At 31.0% G+C, this 6,000-nt stretch overlaps 1 pseudogene; it reads left to right on the top strand.

Moving 5' to 3' along the window:
* The first annotated feature begins 2,017 nt into the window (after window positions 1-2,017).
* On the top strand, window positions 2,018-5,377 carry LOC113777293 (annotated as a pseudogene).
* The last annotated feature ends 623 nt before the right edge of the window (window positions 5,378-6,000 follow it).

The following is a 6,000-nucleotide window of genomic DNA, read 5'->3' as shown; positions in this document are numbered from 1 at the left end:
TTATTTTGTATAATTTCAGTAGGTTAAATTTGTTATAATTCCTTGATAGTCTGAATAATAGAGAAGCTTTAGTACTACCGGTAATTGTTCACTCTTCCCTGTGGGATCGACCCGATATATACCCTAAACTACTAGTTGACCTGTATACTTGCAATGAACGGGTGTAATTCGATTTTTTTTTTAACTTGTACATATATTAAAATCCCGTCAACTTTATTGATAGGAATGATACATTAACAAGCCAGAAAAGGTCTCTATATAAGACCATTCACTGACAAAATCTCATTCGACGTTATAACTAAACTATCAAATCATACTAACAATCCGAAACCACAATTGAATAATAATAAAACAAGTAGTATCCTGAATAATTAAACTAATACTAAAAAGACTTGGTATAATATCCGAGAAGGCTGAATAATTTGATATTCTCGTAAGTTCTTGTTTAACAAATACAAAGTGGATTGCTTCAATTAATGGAAACCGTATCTCCAATACAGCATTGTCAGAAAAGTTAATGTCGACCGCACAACCAATCCCTTGAAGGGATTTGTTGAAAAAGACAAATATGTTTAGGTGATTGAAAATGAGCACACAAATTGTATTAGAATATTATTACGATGGAATACGATAACATATTCTGAATAATGTATTGTTTTACTCATCAATTATATTGACAAAATATTATGTAGTACAAGTTACTACACCTAATACAGACAGATTTTTTTTCCAATCATTAGAATTTCATCTTAATCCTACGCTACTTGGGAAGGGCGGATTCCAACCAGGCAATATATGCGGGTTAGAGGGAGAGAATCTATCTCTAGACCAATTAAGTGCACTACTGCACCCTTTGACCTTTTTGTCGGAAGTAGGGGTGAGCAAACGGTACAAATTCGGTAATTCGGTTAGTTGAATTCGGTGAATTCGGTTATTTGACTTATAGAAATCTAAACCGCTTTCAATTTCGAATTAGCTATAACCGAATTCATTTCGCAACAGATTTCGAATTCGAAAATGGTAATGAATTCGGTTAACCGAATTCATTTATTAAAAAAAACTGATTTTTTAAAATTATTACTAATTTGATCCCCAAATTTATTCATAATTTAACACATTACTTATGTTCTAATCATTTTGTGGTTTAATTTAATTGGCATTTATTTGATCACTTATACCTTGAATCGTTAGTCTATGATTTAAGGAACACATAAAAAGTGATTAATTTAAACTATAATAAACCTTAGATTGTACAATGATTAGTGATAATTTATGAATTCATAATTTACAATGATTAATAATAAGTAATATTAGTTACAAACTTACAAATTACAATGATTAGTGATAAGTTATATTAGTTACAAACTTATAATTTGTTTCAAATCAAAATAAAACTTATTTACTTACATATGTTATTGTGAAAATCAATACACTAATACAGTAATTTGCAACTCATATGCATTCACTTACACTGCTTAGTTGTCTTGTCTATACTTAAAACCTTAAGATTAGTGAATAGAGAATATGAATTTTTATATTAAATATGTAATGTAAATTTAGAACATACTAATACTTGCAAGTTACAGGTTACGCATTCAAATATTCAATAATTCAAACATGAATGATGTATCAAATTACCAATATCTAAATTCTAATTACTAATTATGTTTATTGTTTAATATTTAGTATTATACATATATGTATAAATTATTATCTAACTCTAGTCATGTTACTCATGTATAAAATAATAAGTATTATAGTTATGTTATATTGTTATGTATTACTATATATTTGTATTATTATAGCCATATAACAATTAACAAATATTAAAATAATATATTGTACATTATTATATATTATTATTATTATAAGTACATGATAATACCATATACTAATAATTATTAATAGCATTTACCTATATAATATAATAATATATTAGTAGTATATACTAATACTAAATAGCATTTATCTACATATTATATAATTTTATAATCTAATTTGGTATTCGAATGCGGTAATGCGGTACCCTATTTCATTTGATCGAATTTGAATGCGAAATCGGTTATTACCAAATTCATAATCCCATTACCTATTTCATACCATATTAGAATTCGATGAATTTGGTACGTACCGAATTTGTACCAAATTACCAAATATCCGATTTCAAATTACTAAATTAAATTTGAACCGAATTTGCTCACCCCTAGTCGAAGGTACGAATAGTGCTTCACTTCTAATACACCAGCAAGGGTCGAACTTTTGACTTAGTGCACGATAGAGCCTTAATAATGATAGACAAGTACAAAATTTCTTAAAGTTATCAACTGATATGATATGATTAAATCGTGCTTTTAAATAATTCTTAAGGTAAATTGCTCATAAACCCATGTGCTTTTGCATGACACCACATTAATTTCCTAAGGTTTCAAAATATCCATACAATGTGATTTTATGTGATATGATTAAATCATGATTTTACAATAATTCTTAAGCTAAATTACTCTTAAACCCATGTGATTTTGCATGACACCACATTAATTTCCTAAAGTTTCAAAATATCCATATAATGTGATTTTATGTAAAGCAAAAATTTAATGAAAAAAATAATATCTATAATGCCATTAGTTGAAATGCAAATGTTGACCTAACTTAATTATTAAGGGTCTAACGACATTGAATAAAATTAGAGGGGGAATTATGTTGGTAAATACAAAATTATATGAAGGTTAAGTCGATATTTGTGCAAAGTCAAAGATTATGTGAATATATTATAATTTCATCACACAAAATTTTAGAGCGAGTATTGGTCAATTGCAGTGTCCTGTTTTGTCCATTGTTAATCTTTAATAGAGTCACCTCGTATTGTGCAAAAGCGTATGGGTTATGTGAAACTTACCCTAATGCTCACTTCACCTTGGCCTAGGCGCAGTGGTATATTTTATAATGAGCCTTTTACCTTCCCTTATGCTGTGTGTGTGTGTGTGTTTTTTTTTTTTTTTAATCTTTCATCTGCATTAACATTCCATACTATTGCCCAGATTCCCTATAAATCTGAAATTTGGCTTTTTCTTTTTTCTTTTTTTCTCCCATCTACATTAACACTCTTTACTATAGCCCAGATTCCCTACAAATCTGGATTTTGGCTTCTGTCTATAAAATTCAGGTTTGATCTTCAAATGAATTGCTTAAACATTGGAGAAATAATTATTATCACTACAAGTTTTTGTCCGATCTACTTGTTTCTATTAAAACTAATTTGTTGGCTACTGAGCTTTTTTCCCTTCTCTTTTCATTGTTACCAGTTGCAATAACTCTGAATTTTGAGTTCCATTAACAATATACAGGTTTATTCTCTAACTCTTACAAATGTTGTGACATTTACAGAACCAGAACGCATCTTGAGAAATTTTTGATAACCTATTCTATCAATTTCAGCCTTTTCCTTTTCTTGACATAGCCTTTTTATTTTCTTTGTTAGTTTTGCTACAGGCTAGCACAGAGAGGATGGCTTCAAGATCATCTTCAATAGGATGTTGATGGAAAAATAATGTGCAACTTACGTGAGGGTTGAAAATCTCAACAAAGCTTAGATGACGGAAATTGGATTTGCATATAAAAATGAGCCTGCAAACTGTGTTAGAATATAATTATGGTCGATTTCATGACCATATGACAATATAATTAATTTTTTGGCTCATCAATTATATTGGCAAATTCTTATGTAGGACAAGCTACTACACGTAATCCAGATAGATTAAGTTTAGAGTTTGTTGTAGTTTAATAACTGAAAGGATAACTAAGTCGTGCTTTTACAATAATGTTTAGTTCGACTTGAATTGCAAAATCAGGGCCGCACCCGAAAGCAGAGTGTGAGAGGATTTTCAAGGGCCGGGAATGTGACCTTTGCGTAGCAGTCCTGAGCAGTCGCAGTGCATTCTGGAATCACAGGGAAACATGCCAATTCTCACGTTGAAACAATGTATAGATCAACAATTAAGCTCAACAGTTATATATTCACATTTCCATTACACAACAGTAGTAAAACTTATTGGACCGTTTTTTTCAGGGGGTTCTATATCGTCTGTGTTAGGATCGAAAAGCGGAACATATGACTATTGAAATGTCAAGTATACAACAATTTAATGAGAAACAAGCAGCAAGTATGAAAGATAAACGACACACAATATTTAATGTGATTCGACTCTATCATTGAGCCTATGTCCATTGGGAGAAATCTGGTCTTTATTATGAGAGGAAAAATCCTATACAAGAATAAAACTTGAAACCAAACCCAACCTTTGTATACCATCTATATATAGTGAACATTATCTGGTCAAAACCCAAATAATAACATAAAACAGTGCTAATTTCTAAACTTGTACAGAATAGGAAATAATTTCTAAATCCTAAACAAAATAGAAAATTCCTTGACTACTATTTCAAGTAACTAAAATCAAGTAGGAAACTAGTTATTTCTACACAAATTAATAAACCTGTTTAAAAGAAATTAAGTTAATTTCCTAACAGTTTGGCTAATTTGGGCGTACAAGATGAATTCAGGCTTGATAACAGTAGAGCAAGGCTGGTCGCTGGCTTGCAAAATGGTTGGAGGTGGCAGTGATGGTTCTTTAGATCTGTGTGAAAGAGTTTTGCCCCATCGATGAGTATGAAAGGATAATCTTTCATACATATGTCAAACCACAACTTCCCGTCACAAACGACAGGTAACGACGCAACAAAAAGATTGTCCAAATTCACATCCTACATATACAGGCACATAGAAAGTGAATTGCACTCTAGAGACTAACTTTGAAGTGTGAAAAATTCTTCTGCAGGTATGAAGCAACTGGAATACGACCAGAATTTCTGAGGGATGCAATGTCGTTGAAACAAGTGCAGAGAAAGAATTTGACACCTATGAATTTTTTTTTTTAAAAATTTTTTGGCAGGGACACGGCCAAATATCCACCACTTATGAAAACAAGCAAGCTTAGCAAGTCGCTCAAGTATCTGACAAAAGCATACCTTGGGTAAGTAACTTAATTAACTTTGGATATTAGTAGTACATTACGTCAAGAAGGACATCATCATTTTTTGGGACTCTCCTAATGATTTTTTTTTTTTTTTTTGAGTGGCTGCCATGACGTTCAAACGGGCCGGCAAGATCCCTATGAAGGCTGTGTTGCGACAATGTGGCTTTAGATGAGAATGAGATCACAGTATCACGATATGGAGGACTACCCTCTTGCATTTGACCTGTAGAAGCGCAACAATTTTGCATCATGGCGGCAGAACGAGCTTGAGAGGATTGCTAAAGAGCTCGAGGTCTGACTATTATTGCTGGTGCTTGGATTCCAGCAGCCAAAGCAATTATTGAAATTTTATTATGTATAAAAGAAGTGAAGATTTTTATTTGCTTCATGCCGCAAAATTAATATACACACCAAAATTACAGCATAGCATTTAATCCGTCATTATATGCTTTGTTATAGCATTATATGATGCGCAGCATCATGTAAAGTGCTTTCTAATCCGAATTTATGAATAATAACTGAATAAATTACTTATAACCCCCTATGATTTTGCATAATGCCAGATGATTCTTTTTAGATTTTAAAATAGCCACATAATTCCCCAATGGTTTTATATAAAGTGAAAAATGAACGGAATACACAATCAATTACGGCATTACATCAAATGCACTCTAAAAATGCGTGTGATAAAATTTTAATTTCCATGTAACTCCCTTATGATTTGTATCAATATCCATTTTACCCCTTATAATTTTTGTATTTCTCCATGAAATCCCCATATACTTTTATCTAAGGCAATTAAGTCATTGATTGATTTAGTATTAATATAAAGACACTATTGGTATTTCAATTAACGACGTTATATAGGCCACTTTTCATCAAATTTTCACTTTATATAACATCATAGTGGAGTGAAATGAAAATTTTGAAATGTTAAAAAGATCATGTGGTAATAGACAAAATCACT

This window comes from Coffea eugenioides, chromosome 7 (genome assembly GCF_003713205.1).
Source record: "Coffea eugenioides isolate CCC68of chromosome 7, Ceug_1.0, whole genome shotgun sequence".
Taxonomy (NCBI): Eukaryota; Viridiplantae; Streptophyta; class Magnoliopsida; order Gentianales; family Rubiaceae; genus Coffea; species Coffea eugenioides.
Note: the sequence above shows the minus strand (reverse complement) of the source record. Positions and strands in the feature narration are given on the sequence as shown.